The 18,409-nt window shown below is 35.4% G+C and overlaps 1 long non-coding RNA gene across 1 annotated transcript in view; it reads left to right on the top strand.

Moving 5' to 3' along the window:
- Positions 1–12,329, top strand: part of LOC107974311 (uncharacterized) — a 108,049-nt gene extending 95,720 nt beyond the window's left edge. Inside the window, exon 3 of the long non-coding RNA XR_001716966.3 lies at positions 8,820–12,329. This is a non-coding gene — a long non-coding RNA (uncharacterized LOC107974311). The remainder of the gene's footprint in view (positions 1–8,819) is intronic.
- The last annotated feature ends 6,080 nt before the right edge of the window (positions 12,330–18,409 follow it).

Genomic DNA, 18,409 nt, shown 5'->3' with positions numbered 1-18,409 from the left:
GCTGAATTATCTGAATTCAAAATTGAGATTTATTGCCTGATGATTCTCATAATATTTATGGGAAGAAAAGATAGAATGCTTGAATTAGATGCTATAGTTTGGAATTAAGGTGTACTATGTTCATCTTCTCCAAACCTCATGTTGCAATTTGATCCCCAGTGTTGGAGGTGGGGCTTAATGGGAGGTCTTTGGGTCATGAGGAAAGATCCTTCATGAATTGATTAATGCCCTCCCTTGGAGGTAAATTCTCACTCTATTAGCTCCTAACAGGTGGTTGTTTACAAGAGCCTGTACCTCCCACCTCTCTTGCTTTTCCTCTTACCCTGTGATCTCTGGACATGCTGGCTCCCTTTCACTTTCCACTGTGAGTGGAAGAAGACTGGCCCTCTCCAAATGCAGATGCCTAACCTTAAACTTTCCAGCCATCAGAACTGTGAGCCAAATCATCCAGCCTTAGGTATTTCTTTACAGCAGCGCAAAACAGATGAAGACATTAGGTGTATCTCAGAAAATTGGAGAGGTATGGTGACTGTCTATATAAGGGTCCTAGGAGGTTACACTATTATAAAGAGAGTTTTCATACCAACTTCTTACTCTGCCATAATATTTATGTTTATATATTATGTTTAAATATTATGTTTATAGCTCTAAACATAATACTTACCAATTGTTTACTACTGGTCTAATAATTGTTAACAGCTTCACTTATACCATCTTGATTGTTCTTCCAACACAAGTATTAAAATTTTTTCAGCATCATTTCTTCTTTCTAATATCAAATGACTTAAAGTTATTAAGTAATTGCCCTTTTCTTAAAAAGAGGAATAGAAGGTAAACTATTTACATGTCTGGCATTTTTGTAAATACATATAACATATCAGCCTAGATTTTGTTCTAATGCCTGCACATAGCAATAAAGCAGTCCAAAAAGAGAATTTTTGTAAAAAAGTTGACATTTTCTTCTATCGTGATGATAACATTTTAAAGCCATTTAGTAGAGACTGCTTAGTGGGAATTAAAATCATGTATTAAATAATTTTAAAAAGTTATGGGCGTTACTAAAATGAAATAAGATATTGTAACTTAAAATTCAGCAAATTAAAAACTGCCACTTTTAGTGAGTTATTTAATCTCATTAATATATGGTAGTTAAATTCTACATTTCAAAAATATCCTTTTTTAGAAAACTTCTTAAGTTAACAACAAAGAAATGATTGGCAACTTATTTATGACTAATAAAATGTTTTCTTCATAATTTACCTTCCAACATTCTAAACTAATTGCATCATTCAGATTAAGCACTTTTGGATTGGCTCTATTTAAAATCCCATTGCATTAATGCTTCACTATTAAAAAGTTCCACTATTAGTTTAAGTACAGTGGGGAGATTTTTATGTCATTTTCTTACCTGGTGTTTCCTTAAAGTGTCCTTGAATATTTTTAAAATTCTACTTTTACCCCAAATCTGCAATATCAATACAGGGCATCCTTCATAAAATAGACACATAATTAATGGGAGCAAATAATGAAGAGAAATATATTCATTTGTTCACACAGCTTTGTTTTCACTCACTTTACATCCTCACACAGATTCATCTCCTCACTCAATATTTCATTTGACAAACATTGAATAAGCACACCATGTGGGTTTTAACATAGAGATAAACGCACAGAAGTTGCCCATAAGAAAAAGAATGCAACATAGACATCTGTACAGGGAACTGTGGGAGATAGAGAATTTCTCTCTCTTTTTTTAAAAAGATAGGAGTTTTGCTATATTACCCAGGCTGGTCTCAAACTCCTGGCCTGAAGTTATCCTCCTGCCTGAGCCCCCAGAGTAGCTGTGAAAGATTTATAATAAAGAGAAATGTATTTGGCTCATGGTTCTAGAGGCTGGGAAGTTCAAGTGCATGGTGCTGGCATCCTTGTGCGGCATCAATTCATGGCAGAAAGCAGGAAGCAAGAGAGGGTGATATCGGGAAGCGGCTGTCACCAGTTTCTGTGTTTTCTATGTTTTGGGAGATTGCCTTTCCTTGGTGCCAGCTGTGAACAATTACTATTTTAGAGAGACAGCTAATAACCATCTAATCATCACCTGGTGGTCATCTGACATTCTGGGGGGTGTGAGTGTGTGGAGCGGGGCCCTTTCCTGCCCTGCTCATGACTGACTAGCTACCTACTGTAACAAAGCCTTGAATCTATTTCAATGTTTTTGTTATCATTTCAATGGAGTGCAGAAAATGAATTAAATAAATAACATGCCAAGTATTTTAATGCTTCTGTCAATTCATATATTTTTAAGGTTTGGTAAGGATGATAGACTTATTGCTACTGTATCAGTTATATGTTTTATCTATCATACTTTGTATAATCATTGCTGCATTATAGTTTCTATCTGGTTTATTAAACATGTGGCTAAGTGAGAAGGAAAGCTCTTAGATGAAATCCACTACTCTTTTCTGTCCATTTCTTTCATTAGGAGTAGATTAGAGCATGTTTTACTGAAAAACCATTGCTGTGCTCAAAGGCAGAATTACTTGTGATACGATTTGGTTTAAATTAAACCCATACTATAGCTTCTTTTTTTATTTCTGATTTCTATGTCCTTTTTAATAACTTTTAAGTTTTATTTTATGAAGTACAAATGCAGGTTTTTTTTACATAGGTAAACCCCCATGTGTTGTGGGGGTTTCTTGTGATTATTTCATCACCCAGATATTAAGCCTTGTATCCACTGGCTATTTTTCTTGATCCTCTCCCTTCTCCACCCTCTACCCTCTGAAAGGCCCCAGTGTGTGTTTTTCCCCTCTATATGTCCATGTGTTCTCATCATTTAGCTCCCACTTATAAGTGAAAACATGTGGTATTTGGTTTTATAGCTTCTTAAAACTGCTGATATTAACAAGATATTTTTATTTATATGTACGTATATATATGAGTGTATGAAAAATATGTGCAGGTGATTTTTTGTGTGCCAGTCATGGGCCTGTCTATAGACGGCATGCACTGCTGAAAGTAGAAATTCAAATCACACTAAGAAAATATAAAAACTCTAACAGTCCTAAATTGTGCAATGTTATTGTTTGTTATTCTGTAAGTTGCTTATATAAATAGAGAAATGATGGCATGAAACTATATTTAAGAATTCTTAATTTTTTTTTTTACCTAAACTCTGTGTCTTCCAGTTTTAATAGTAAGGCATTTTCAATGTGCACATTTCTGCATTACCTTCCATAGCCTTATTATTATCTTAGTTGCTTTCTACTTGCCAAGGACATTTACTGTATTTTCTCTTTTACAGTTCAATACTTGATTCCTTTCTTTTCTCTATGGAAAACAGACTACCTATCATTTATTGAGCAAACATTCTATTTCTAGTAGTGAGCTAAATTACATTATATTCAGTATATCATTTAATCCCCACAGCAACTCTGAGTTTGCTATTATTATTTTAACTAATTGACTTAGAAGATAAATGGTAATGGAGTGAAGTGTCTGACTGTTTAAGTGTCAGAACCAGGATTAGCATTCATATCTAGACTCATATGAATTCGAAGCCTTTACACTTAACCTCTTCTAGACTATGCAACTTTCCAATATCTCCTGACTGTGAATGATAAGACTCTTAGATTGAGTCAATATTCTGTCCAACTTTGCATTCAGTGATACTTGGAGAATTAGAGTGGGTCCATCAAAAATCTATTTATATAATACATCTTAGGTAATTAGTTATACAAAGGAAAAAGTCAAAATCCATGCATCTGGCTTCAGAGCAATAGGTACATATAGGAAAAGTATTATCATTAAGATACGCCTATAACTTGGCTCTATAAGAGCTCCTATAAATATAAGGCAGTTTAAAGATAAATGAACTTTACTTCTCTATACATTGTGGTAGATAATGAAAACAGAATGCTCGAGTAGTTCCGGTACTAGTAATAATGGCTGGGGTCATTTTGGAAATGATACTGGTTATTATATTTCCAAAGGATATCAAATCTTTGGCAGGGGTAGCACTAGAAGTTGTCAGGCTAAGAACAGTGGGTGGCTAATAACAATGTCAGGCTAAGCTCTTGGTAGCTCATTTAGTACTTTTATCACTAGACATTGGTATTCTTGGATGAACACTGCAGCGTGTGCGATTTGCAACTTCTATGGTAATTCTTGGAATTGCTGCCTCCTTTTGCTAAGTTTGCCTATAAATGTCCTCTTATCTTTCTTGAATTTCTCTCCTTTTACTTCTTTTCTTTCTTTTATTTCTACCCTTACTTGAATAGGAGACACAAGGAAAAATGTCATTCCTGATTTTAAGAACTTAGAGCTGAGAATATGCCAGAAGCCAAATTCAAAGCCATGATTTTAGCCCTATTAGCTAAACTCAACTCATTCTAAGATGAAGTACAATGTCCCTACTGGGCAAAGGTTTACCCTACTGTTCAGTAAATATTAGGATCAATTTTAAATAATGCCAGGGAAACTCTCTCGATGCTACTTCCTTTTGATTGCAGCTCACTTATTAACTTTTTCACCAAATTTTTTTTTAAATTTGGGAAACATGCTATATGCATAATACTATGCAAGGCCATATATCCCACAAGTGCTACTGTTAATTTTTTGTTTGTTTTATTTTAAAAAATTCTCCTGTATCTGTCATCTAACTTCTGGATTATCACCATACATTTTTAACTAATCATGTTCTGTCCAATGTCCCCGCACACAAATTAAATCTACAGAATTAAACATGTTTAATCCTCTAAGGATCACTGCTTTTTTTTGGCCATATTTCTGTATTCGAAAATCTTAAAGTTTACTTTATCACACCATATTATCCATTTTGAAGATGAAGGCAAGGCTTCTAAAACTGGAATTGAAGGCACTCCCCAACAGGTGACTGATGGCTAACTTTTTAAACCCATTCTTTTCTATTGTTTTTATAAACTTTCAAATAAATAAGTTCTTAAAGCAGACTTGATAAATTGCCATCTCCAGTCCTTTGATGTTAATATTTTCTCATTAACTGGCCATTTTTCACTCATAATTCAAGATGTAGTCTAAGGTTGATCTCCTCTACAAAGTCTTTCTCTACTCCACAGTGACCTTCCTCCTACACTCCTGTAATTATTTTCACATTTGACGTTAGCTATTCTTTCAACACTTAAATAACCTGCAAGTGTCATATGTGTACTTCTCCATAGTTCCTATAACACCTAAATAGTACTCATACGTAGTAGGTTTTCATTTTATGTTTATTGGTTGATTGACAAGTTGGTTTACAAAAGCAACATGAGCACTATTTTTATTGATCTTTAAGACTAATTATACTATTGCATTTTTTTACCTGGATATTTCTCAAGGGATATAGAAATATTCTCACATCATGACTCATAGGGTGAGCCATGGTTAACACACAGAATCTTTTTCCCCCAAAATGAAAGTGTTGTTCTATAATATCCACCAGAGTTCTTTCTGCTTTTATACTAAGTTCTGTGGACATGCAGAGAAATAATATATTAACCTGGAGAAGATGAGGCTTCTTTTAAGGTTTTGAGGAATTTAAAAGGTCACAGAGGAAAAAAGAAGGGATTCTAGGTGGTGAGATCCCCAAAATAAATAGCTGAGAGTAATTCATGAATAGTCTATATTTAGGGTATTATAAGTAAAGTAACCTGGTGTTGATACAGGCTTTTTGAGTTGGCATGATGGGAAAGAAGCCTGGAGAAGTAAGGTTGGGACAGATCCATATACTGCTTCCATCAAAGACATGCAAAGGGGAACTACTTAAGATGTGAAGCCGAAGCAATAAAAGGGAAAGGTTGCTTCTAGGTTACAGTGCTGCTGACACTTAGGAAAAAAAAAAAAGCTTCAGAAATCAGTGCGTGGCTCTCTGCTTTGCAAGCCTGTTATATGTGGCTTTTATATGTATCTGAAAATAATTTTAACAGTCAGTTTTCTTTTCTTTTTCTCTATTGAAGTTCTCCAACTTACTTTTAAAAAAACTCACAAGTTATTTTAGAAAGTACACAATATATCAAAGGCTCCCAAAATTGACTTGAAGAAAGCGCTGAACATGACTTCAACTAAAAGAGAAAAATTTCAAATATTTTATAAGTGCTTGTTATATTACCTGTATCAGTAACACAGCTGCAGAGAATTACGAGAGAATTACTGCAGAAGGAGGCTAAGACCTGGTGGTACCGTGAATGGTCTAAAGCTGATCGTCTAATAGTTCATGCAAGTCGTATCATCTGTGCCAGGATGAACTTGCACTGGTAAGAAGAATATTATTGAAAGCCAACAGACTTGTTATATCCATTGCTGTGAAAAATGGAATACTCAGATGTAGGGCCCATCAGGAATGGCTAAAAACTGAAATATAAAGTTTGCCTCCTGAAGCTGCATACTGACTAAATATGAATAAAAATATTGAAAAGGTGTCAGCCTTTACTGATGCCATATCTTAAACAGTAATATATCCAATTGGCAGAATTAATTAAAGCATGTTCACAATTTTACTTCCATAGAAAGAAAGTTTTATATTTTCAGGTAAAGAAATATTTGTTAATATTTGTTAAGTAAATATTTCTGTGCTCATGTAATGGCTGAGGAATATCAGTGCTTTTTAGATTTCCCCTAAGAAAATACTTAAAATAAAATTCTCTTTGAAAAAGAAGATGGAAATGTACATTTAGTTTCTTTGTCTAAGAATGTTCCCCTTCAATTTACTTGCTTTCCCTGAATGGTTGTTCACAGCATCCAAGCACAGTTAATCTCTCTGTTTAGTGGGCATGGCTATTTTTGCAGTGCCTTAAGAGTTTTGTTGGTTGCCAGATCATTAATGGGCTATGAATTATGCAATAAACTTCTCCTGCACCAATAAAGAAGAAACCAGCAGTGAAGTCTGGCCTGAGAATAGATGAAATAGAACAATAAAAGCCATAAACACATTTTTTCACTTGGAAGTCCTATTAAGAATTAGAAATAATTCATGTTCAGATGGTTTTGTATGGCAGAGATGCTGCAATGAAAGAATTTGCAGGACTTTTACAAAATTAAAGAAGAAAAAGCAGAAGATCCTTGGACTTGAAAGAGAGGCTGTGACTAGGAATTAGGGACACACTATCTATCTTTGTTTCCTTCTTCCTATTAAAGTTTCAGGCTAGTAAAAGTTGCATGTATAATCACAAGATTATGAATCTATATGCAATGTGCCAGGTAGTTATTTTTCTGGAAAAAAATAACCACTTTCTGTTTCAGAAAGTACTTTCATGTAATGTCATTTTAAATTCCTGTTAAAGATCTAAAACTTTTTTTTGTGTTTGAAACTACTTCTCTTAATAATATAGTTTTTCCTAGGTCTGAGAGTAAAAGCATGAGAGGTGAATAGAATTTCTTCCTTAGAAAAATAACAATTAGGGATGCTTTAGCCAGGAATTGCAGTTTATTTTTAAGTGAGTCTAGCATTATGTGAAATTTGGTTATTTACTTTAGGGTTCCTATGTAGTGAAAAAACTACTTGAAATAACCATGTATAGTGTGTAGAAGCATGACATAAAATATGAGGGCATGGTTCATGTACTCTGGTTGTTTTTTCTCTTACTAATTGGGCATGGGACAAATTAGTCTTTTTTTTTTGGAATCCCCCTACTCTCCCAATATGGTTGGAATCTCCCTACTCTCCCAATCATATGCTGTAGTTTTAACCCCCAGTACTACACAATGTGACTTTAGAAACAGGGTTAGTAAAGATGTCAAAAGTTAAGATTAAGTGATTAGGGTGGGCCCTAATATGAATTCTGCCCTTATAAAAATGGGAAATTTGAATATAGACACACTATTGGAAAACATAACTTAAAATATAATCTTCCAATTTGGAAAACCTCTTCACAAAGGCAGTAGAGAAAGGAAACAATTTTATTATTGAATAAGCATTTAGCCAGAATATGATGCACGTAACAGGTAATCTGCTAATATATTTCAAAGACAGAAATAAATCTTACCCTTTCACATATATGTTCTTTTTTTTTTTTTTCTTTTTTTTTAGACAGCGTCTCACTCTTGCCCCGGCTAGAGTACAGTGGCATGATCTCAGCTCACTGCAACCTCCGCCTCCCGGGTTCAAGTGATTCTCCTGCTTCAGCCTCCTGAGTAGCTAGGACTACAGGCACGCACCACCACGCCAGGCTAATTTTTGTATTTATAGTAGAGATAGGGTTTCACCATATTGGCCAGGCTGGTCTCGAACTCCTGACCTCGTGATCCGCCCACCTCAGCCTCCCAAAGTGCTGGGATTACAGGTGTGAGCCACTGCGCCCGGCTTCACATGTATGTTCTTAAGGTAAACAGTAACTAGTGCTCAAGAGAACTTGACAATACTGTTTGTGATATATAATTAATTCTATTTTACCTGGTAATTGGGATAACCATCTCTGTTAACTAATTGGTTTTATCTGTGGAAAAAACAAATTTCTCATGTCTTTATTGCAGAAGGTAGTTTTGCAAGCCAGAGCAAGGTACTCACTGAAGTTAAGCCCTTACCCTCTCACAGAAACTGGGAGATAGGGGTGCTATCTTCCTTTATATTTACATTTCAGAGGGATGGCTCCGATATCCTTAATAAAGATATTGCTGAGTCAGTAGAGCTGAGAAAATGCCTATATAGTTTTTAAAAGGATTTATATGCACTTCAAAGAGAGGATAAATGAAAAGTTTTCTAAGGCCAATGCTCTAAGAAACAGGAAGGGAGGGAAATCTCTTACTTTATTTCAACATGGAGAATAAATTTCTTATTTTAAATTTGTATTTTTCCTTACCATATCCAGACTGGAAGAACACCCTGTGAAGAGGAAGGCAGAGATTGGAATGATGCAGAAGAAGCCAGCGAATCTAGGAGAGAGGCATGAATTTCCCCTTCATAGTCCTTGTAAGGAGCCAACCCTGCTGCACCTTTATCTCAAATGTCCAGCTTCCAGAACTGCAAGACAGTAAATTTCTGCTGTTTAAGACATTCAGTTTTTGGTACTTTGTTAAAGCAGCCATAGCAAACTAATATATCCTTTATATCTCCTTTTTCTGTTGGGGTGAGTGGCATTTGGGAAGGCATAAGAACTGTAAGAAAGATATGGTAATGATATCTACTTCAGAGAGTTATTAAGAAAATTAAATATGTTAAGGCAGCAGTCTCCAACATTTTCGGCACCAGGGACTGGTTTAGTGGAATAAAATTTCTCCACAGACTGGCATGGGGGGGTTGGTTTCCAAATGATTCAGTGCATTACACTTATTGTGCATTTTATTATTATTATTATACTGTAATATATAGTGAAATAATTATACAACTCACCATAATGTAGAATCGATGGGATCCCTGAGCTTGTTTTCATGCAACTAGACAGTCCCATCTGGGGATGATGGAAGACAGTGACAGCTCATCAGGTATTAGATTCTCATAAGGAGAGCACAACCTAGAGCTCTTGCATGTGCAGTTCACAAAACATTTTGAGTTCCTATAAGAATCCAATGCTGCCACTGATCTGACTGGAGGTGGAGGTCGGAAGGTAACGCAAGTGGAGTTCAAATGGTAATGCAAGCGGTGGGGAGCGGTTGTACAAGTGAAGCTTCCCTAGCTCAATCTCTGCTCACCTCCTGCTGTGAGGCCTAGTTCCTAGTAAGCCACTGACCAGCACCAGTCTGTGGCTTGGGGGATGGGGACCCCTGAGTTAAGCATATAAAGTGCTTAGGAAAGTGCGTGGAGCATAGTACTCAATGTGTCTTACTTGTTATTACCATCCTTTTTCCATTGAGCAAGCTACATGGTATTTTTGGATGTAAAAGCAGAGGATTAGACAAAATTCTCCCACATCCTTTCTTTCTCAGAAATTCAATTATTCTATTTTTTATATTTTAAGATTAGAAAGCTCTTTTGTTCATGTCACTACAAATCAATCCATAAAATTATATTACCTTCCATGCAATTCAACAAAGCACAGGAGAGGGAGAAATCAAATCTGGAGAAAAGATGAGTAAGTGAAGACTTCACAGACTATATCATGGCTGGAGTAAAATTTGGAGGTTGAATTTATCACCCAGGAAAGAGCAGAGATAACTATTCCAGGACTTGAAAGCACCAGGGCCAGAAAAAGACAGTTAACAAGATAGAATATCGGGACAGTTAACAAGATAGAATATTGCTTGTTGCTGCAAATGTTTCTGGAGCCTAAAATTATAGGGCAAGCAAAAGGAGATATAGATAACAGAAAATATCTGGGCCAGATTTTGCCAGAACAAAGGGAGACTGTTGAGTTAGAGATGGAAGCTTCAAAGAACAGAGAAAACTGCAATAGGTAATATAATTTTGAATTCTAAAGATCTCTAACATGTAATGAGAGTTTACCATATGCCAGGCCCGATTCTAAGTACTTTTACATGTATTAACAAATTTAATACTCATGACAACACTGTTACATGAATATTATTTTAGCTTCACTTTACAAGAATAGAAACCCTGGCACCTAGAGCTCCAGGAAGATGTGAAAGATCATATAAACTAGTAACAAAGCTGTAGTTTGATACAGTTTTGATATAGTTTTATAGTTGGATATAGTTTGGGTTCCAAAAAGTAAACGTGTTCACTTCCATTATGCTACAGCAAAGGTTATCAGGTGCTAAATGCAGACTAGGTGGGGGGAAGTATATCAGAGCAGACACTAATTATCATGTAGAAATCCTATACTGTGTGTTTTTCCTTTAGCTGTTCAAATACCACATTTGTTTTGCAAATTTTTTTTCCCAATACCCTCACCAGAAGTAATCTCCCCTCTTGTATATTCATTTACTACCCTTTTTGGTAAATAGTATATAGTTTATAACATTTTTGAAATTTGTACCAAGGTGGACTTCACTGCCTTAGCTTTTTTACATGGGTTAACACTTTAACATTGAGACCTGTACATGAACAGTGTTTTGTAAATAAGAAGTGCAAAATAAGCATCTAATGAATAATTAGACAGAAAGAAAAGAACGTAAGACAACAGTGATATATTTTTGGAAGTCAGTAGTCAACCAAAGAGATGATAACTGAGTAACCTGTAGCACTTTCTGAATAAGCAAAGAAAGGTGGAAAGTAAACTGGTTTCCAGAAAACATTTTCTAAAGATTTAGACACTGGTAGCCTTGGGTTTTGGAATTAAGGAAGGGTGGCTACAATAGGCAGGGAAGATGAGGTCCAGTAACTTAGACCTGAAATCTTACTGTCTGTATTAGTCTGTTCTCATATTGCTATAAAGAAATACCTGCGATTGGGTAATTTATAAAGGAAAGGGGTTTAGTTGACTCACAGTTCCCCAGGCTCTACGGAAAGCAGCCTGGCCATCTGTTCAGCTTCTGAAAAGGCCTCAGGAGTCTTACAAACATGGAGGAAGGCGAAGGGGAAGCAGACTTGTCTTACATAGTAAGACAAGTAGGAGGAAGACGGGGAAGGTGCTACACAATTTTAAAACAGCACTGAGGGGATGATGCGAACCCATTCATGAGACTTCTGCCCCCGTGATCCAATCCCTCCCACCAGGCCCCACCTCCAACACTGGGGATGTAAACTCAACATGAGATTTGGTAGGAACACACATCCAAACCATATTCCTGTCCTTTCCTAGAAATCTAAATGTCTCCTTTTGCTGGAAACCATGTGTTGACATTTCCTTAGCACATTTTTGGGTACCACATCGTTTAGCTTCATCCCAGGTTAACATTCCACTCTAAGCACTTAAGGTGTGTAAAGTCCTTGCTCTAATTTCTCCTTGGTACACTGTCCTGTATTCCCTCACTTGGTCTTCCCTAGTACAATCGTTCCTGTTATCTGGCTGTTCTACAGAACTTGCCCTGAATTGTAAAAACAAATTCTGTGTGTGAGATGATACTGACCAAATTTGCTTCATATGAAAAAAAACAGTTCAAGATGTTTATGTAACATGGGATTTCCACACACTGATCTTCCCCTTATTTTATAATTCAATTTTAATGATATAAACTACAAGTTGTTGAGAAAATCCATTGAGTGACTCTTTCCCAATTAAACAAAATAGCCCATCAGATCTGCATCTTCAATGGTCAAATAAAACATATTCCTTCTTGAGAAAGTCCATTGAGTGGCTCTTTTCCAATTAAATGAAAGTCTATCAGATCTGCATCCTCAAAGGTCAAATGAAACCTATCCCTGAACGAGGGGGTTTATTCTTTAGCTATACTTAAAGGAATTTCCTGGTGTTCACACATTTCTTTTCTATGTTCTATTTTTGAAGGCTTTTTTTTCTTGGCTCTTATGTGTTTTACTTGAAAAATTAATGAGAACGAAATTGAAAAAAAAATATATTTGAATTTAATCATTATTTTAATTTAAAACTTTTCAATATCAAAATAAACTTATACAAAGGAAAGGTGTATAATTAATATTTTTAAATAATTTATATGCTAGCTGCTTGATGATTATTATCTAGTAAATTAACCTCTCTATAAGGTACTTTGCATCTCTATTTACAGGTAAGGAAGCTGAGAGTGATAGGGTTTAAGTTGTGTATTCTGTTCAAAGCCATACAAGTAAGTGGCATGGGTATATTTTGGACTCAATTTTGTCTGACTTCAAAGCTAAGGTTTTTTTTTTTTTAAATAATATGCCACCTTGCTTTTTGTTTTCATGAAGAGCAATGACCAGTGTTCACATATACTGTTGTAAAAGGGAATTAGATGACTATTGTATCCAGAAGAATTTTAAGTTATTGAAAATGTCATGAAGTTAGAAGATCTGGTTTTATATAATTTCCTTCTCCATTACCAACATTGGTGTGACTTTGAACAATACATTTTGTTATAAAATAAAAATGGTATTAATACGTGCCATCTTGATGTAAAAATTTAATAATGGGATGTATTTTAATGAATGTAACTAAAATAGTTTTCATGACTAATAATATTACACTTTAGCCACTGATCAATCCATTTTTTCAGGAATAGATGATGATCAAGAGGTAACTCATAAACGATAAAGCATTGTGTCTTCTACACATAAGAATAATTTTAAATGAGCTTCTGTTGCACTGGCAGAGGAAGCCTAACTGGAAAAATCATTTTCACAGCAAAATGGGAAGGAAGTCAATGAAGAGGGTTGGATATTTTGGTCATGTTCAATGTAATGTTTAAAACTATCAGAGACCTATAAAGATAATGTCTTGTTTCAAGTGTACTTTTTTTGTTTTAACTAATGCTTTGTACCACAGGGAGCCACTCAGGTTTTATTGATAATTGATAGTATTTTTCAAACAAGCTCACTGTCATTTTATCATGCCAGCCCTTAGGCCCTCTGAGTTTGGCTTAAGATTTTAGGTTTTCATTCCAGCACACAAAATAGTATGTGCTGGCACAGGCTTCCAACAGCTACTTCTACTTTGGGGTCACCAATACAATCTTTAAACTTTATCTTTAATTACATTTAGACAAAATTGACACTTTTATTTGTAATGCAAAATATCTCCTTCAATAAAAAAATGAAAAGGAAACAAAAATCATGAAAATGGGATTAGAAAAATATCTTTATGTGGTTTGCCCTTTATTGGTATAAAACAAAACGTAGTATAGAAAAAATGACACTGGCTGAAACCATGCCTTTCTGAGACACTTACTTTTATATTAACTCATTTATGTTCATTTATGTTAATAGTGAGTTATAAAGAATTAGAAGACATTTCTGGGGAATATAATTTCTTCCTTATTTTCTGACATATTTTTAAATCAGCATTAGGCCAGATTCAGAATAACTTGTTGGAAAAATGAGACTGGGAGATTGGAAGTAATTATCTCCAATGTCCCTTTTTGACTAGTTTGGGAAGTCTGGCCAAAATAAGAAATTTTATCATACTGTTTTTAACTAACTCTAGAAACAATAGCATTTCCTGACATAGACATTCTGATATTCTTTCAATCTAAAATTAATAGGTGAATTCAATTAACTTAGTTTTTTGTGATTACAGTACAATAAAGTTCAAAATTCTGCATAGATTTGGTGTGTTAACTATCACTGTAATGATTCCGAATCGAGATATTTTGGGGCAGAGTGAGACACCTGCCAACAGCTCCTATTTCTGCCTCATTGCATCTCTTGGGTTTTATCCACATATCACAGTTGTGACTTTTGTATAATATCATAGAGCTTCTGTTTGCTAGAGTCCACTGGCACTATGATATATGAAAACATTTTTTTTAGAAGTTAATAGAAGTAATCATCTGTGAGAGCCATCAAGATCCAAATTTTAAATATTTTAAACTCTCATCTCATATCTTGTTTTGTTACAAAATTTTTTTTCAACATGTGCAGTTCTTATTAGATGACTTGATAATGTGATTTTTAGTTTAATCATTTAAGAAATTTAATCAGTTTATGAAATTTTCACAGCTCAGGAAGTGGCTGCCATTTAAATTCAATTTATTTATTCATTAATAATATGGTTAATACCATTTTACTATTAATCAATATTGCTTATTGTCTATGTACAATATGCCATGCATTGAATCAGATATTGTATGTGCATTGCTTTTAATTCTTATGTCTGTACCTTGAGATGATTATTACCATACTCTCTAACTCATGTCTCATATTAGATAACCGAGGCTGAGTGAGGGACAGAAACTTACATAATTAATTTTCTGAGGATCAGGTAGGTATAAGAACTTGGGGATACATTCAGTGCTTAAGTTATGCTACTACATACAGGACAAGAAATCATGCCAGTATTCAAATGTCTGAAGCTTTTGTTTTACTGTTCTGAAGGAGCGGCTAAGATGTTTGAATCTTTACTTTTATTACCCGCAAATATCTATGTTGTCTACTTTAAAACGTGTGTTAGTTTCCTTTCAGTTCAAGTAACAGAAATCCAGCTCATTCTAATTAAGGAAGAAAGAAAATAAATAAGCTCCAGTTTCATGTGAAGAATCCTGGGACTGTTCAGATAACTGAAGGAAGAGCTGTAGAAACCTGGGAAAATGTGGGGCCAGGAAGCTATTGATAAGCAAGAGGTAGGCTTAGACCAACACACACAAGTCAGTAGTTAAGGGTCTTCTCTGTGAATTCAGGATACTTTCCAAACTCAGATGTAACTCCTGCCTCAAAAATCTCTTTTTTCTTGTATAATTAAATGGATTCAATGATGAGAAGTAGTAAAAAGGAAGCCACACAAAATATATACATAACATGGTACATTACGATTGTATTTCAAAAAAATAAAAGAGCTCTCCACTCCGGCAAAATATCAAGTCACTTCCAAAGGGAAAGACTTCAAATTAGCTTCAGACTTCTATACAGCAACTGTCACATACTAGAATATGATTACCACCATATCTAAAAAAATGTTCAGGGAAAGAAAGTGTGGTATATTTAATAAAAAATAAGAATGGGCCAGGTGTGGTGGCTCATGCCTGTAATCCCAGCACTTCGAGAGGCTGAGGTGAGCAGACCACTTTGAGCTCAGGAGTTCGAGACCAGCCTGGGCAACATGGCAAAACCCTGTCTCTACTAAAAATACAAAAATTAACTAGGCTTAATGCTAAGCACATGCCTGTAATCCCAGCTACTTGGGAGGTAAGGCTGGAGAATCTCTTGAACCCAGGAGGTGGAGGTTGCAGTGAGCTGAGATCGCACCACTGCACACTGCACTCCAGCCTGGGTAAGAGAGCAAGACTCTGTTTCAAAAAAAAAAAAAAAAAAGGAAGAAAGAAAAAGATAAATGCAAAACTTTTTAAAAACAGACATTCTAATACAAACCAAATCATCAGAATTTAGATGAAATACTTTATATCAGATATATCATTTTTTGTTTTTGTCAGGTTTGTTGAAGATCAGATGGTTGTAGGTGTGTGGTTGTATTTCTGGGTTCTCTGTTCTGTTCTGTTGGTCTATGTATCTGTTCTTGTATGAGTACCATGCTGTTTTGGTTACTGTAGCCCTGTAGTATAGTTTGAAGTCGGGTAACATGATGCTTCCAGTTTTGTTCTTTTTGTTTAGAATTGCCTTGGATATTTGGTCTCTTTCGAGGTTTCATGTGAATTTTAAAATTGTTTTTCTAATTCTTCGAAGAATGTCAATGGTAATTTAATGAAATAGCATTTAATCTATAAATTGCTTTGGGCAGTATGGTCATTTTTCACAATATTGATTCTTCTTATCCGTGAGTATGGAATATTTTTCCCTTTGTCTGTGTCCTTTCTGATTTCTTTGAACAGTGGATTGTAGTTCTTCTCAAAGAGGTCCTTCACTTCCCTTGTTTGCTGTATTTCTATGTATTTTATTCCTTTTGTGGCAATTGTGAATAGGAGTTTATTTGTGATTTGTATCTCAGCTTGCCTGTTGTTGGTGTATACGAATGCTAGTGATTTTTGCACATTGATTTTGTATCCTGAGACTTTGCTGAAGTTGCTTATCAGCTTAAGAAGGTTTTGGACTGATGCGATGGATTTTCTTGATGTAGGATCATGTCATCTGCAAACAAAGATAGTTGACTTCCTGTCTTCCTATTTGAATACCCCTTATTTCTTTCTCTTGCCTAATTTCCCTGGCCAGAAATTCTAATATTATGTTGAATAGGAGTGGTGAGACAGGGCAACCTTGTCTTTTGCTAGTTTTCAAGGGAAATGCTTTCAGCTTTTGCCCATTCAGTATGATATTGGTTGTGGGTTTGTCATAGATGGCTCTTATTATTTTGAGGTACGTTCTTTCAATACCTTGTTTATTGTGACGTTTAACATGAAAAATTGTTGAGTTTTATCGAAGGCCTTTTCTGCATTTATTGAAATAATCATGTGGTTTTTGTCTTTAGTCCTGTTTATGTAATGAATCACATTTATTGATTTGTATATGTTGAACCAACCTTGCATCCAGGGGATGAAGCCTACTTGATCGTGATGGATAAGCTTTTTGATATGCTGCTGGATTTTGTTTGACAGTATTTTTGTTGAGGATTTTTGCATTGACGTTCATCAAGGATATTGGCCTGAAATTTTCTTTTTTGTTGCATCTCTGCCAGGTTTTGGTATCAGGATGATGCTGGCATTATAGAATGAGTGAGGGAGTAGTCTCTCCTTTTCAATTTTTCAGAAAAGTTTCAGGAGAAATGGTGCTAGCTGTTCTTTGTACCTCTGGCAGTATTCAGCTGTGAATCTGTCTGGTCGTGGGCTTTCTTTGATTGGTAGGGTATTTATTACTGCCTCAGTTTTTGAACTCATTATTGGTCTATTCAAGGACTCAATTTCTTCCTGGTCCAGTTGTGGGAGGGTACATGTGTTCAGGAATGCCATAGGACCATAAGGCATCTTTTCCCACTACTATCACCACCAAAGGGACTGCTAGATTGTATAACTCAAGCAATAAAGCTGTTTGTAACACAGTCTGAATTTGTTGCACAGTCCTATCCTCTGGGACTGACTCAAAGTAGCCCAATACATGGTCATGCTTAATATGTATAAATATAAAATCTGTTAACTTCGGAAGTCAAAGACTGTTGTGCTTCCCTAATCGTGGTAGGGAATGAACGATGCAGAAACTTTTACTTTGGCATGAACCTGATGATTGAACCTCTAAAACATTCACAGAAGTGGTAGGTCTTGAGCATTCATAAAATTTACCTTGTACCCTCTAGTGTGTGTTTGTCTTTTTAACTTGCAACATCCTAGATGCCTCTTCCTCATTTTATCATTGAGTGTGATATCACTGATGCAATGAGTCAGCGTGATGTTTCCTTGAATGTTCAGATTGTCTAGGTCTCTTCATAGTATATTATGACTACAGGGCAGGAGACTTAAAAAGCCCTAAGACAAATCTGTAAATGAATATTGTTTGCTGACATATTAAATACAAAGTTTTTCAGACCCTCTCTTCTAATTGGAATGGAAAAGAATGGATTCACTAAATCAATGGCCACATACCATTTATCTAAAGTCAAATTAATCTGTTCTAGTGATGATACTACATTAGCAAAGCAGCTATAATAGGGGCTACTGTGTGGTGGAATCTGAGATACTCTACAACCATTTTTTAGGATCCATTCAGTCTGTTCAATGGTCAGGCTTTTTCTCTACCATTTTCCAGGGCAACTCGAATATTCAAGGTTTTCTGAATGTTGCCTATCACTTTTTCTGGGTTTCTAAGAGTCATTCCATCAGTGAGTTAGGTCCATCCCCTGATATCCTTGCTGGGCTGTTAAATTCCACGTCCTAAGAAAATACCCCAATCATGAACCCTTATCCAATCTGATATTCCAAACAGCTTGATCAAGCACTCTAAAAATTTACTCCTAGAAATACTTCCTTGGGTCCTGCTGCTACAAGCCACTTAATTCTTACAATTATTGTTGGTATATAGGCTATTTCCCTTCTT

This window comes from Pan troglodytes, chromosome 3, assembly GCF_028858775.2.
Source record: "Pan troglodytes isolate AG18354 chromosome 3, NHGRI_mPanTro3-v2.0_pri, whole genome shotgun sequence".
NCBI classification, from domain to species: Eukaryota; Metazoa; Chordata; class Mammalia; order Primates; family Hominidae; genus Pan; species Pan troglodytes.
This window is presented reverse-complemented; position numbering and strand designations above follow the sequence as displayed.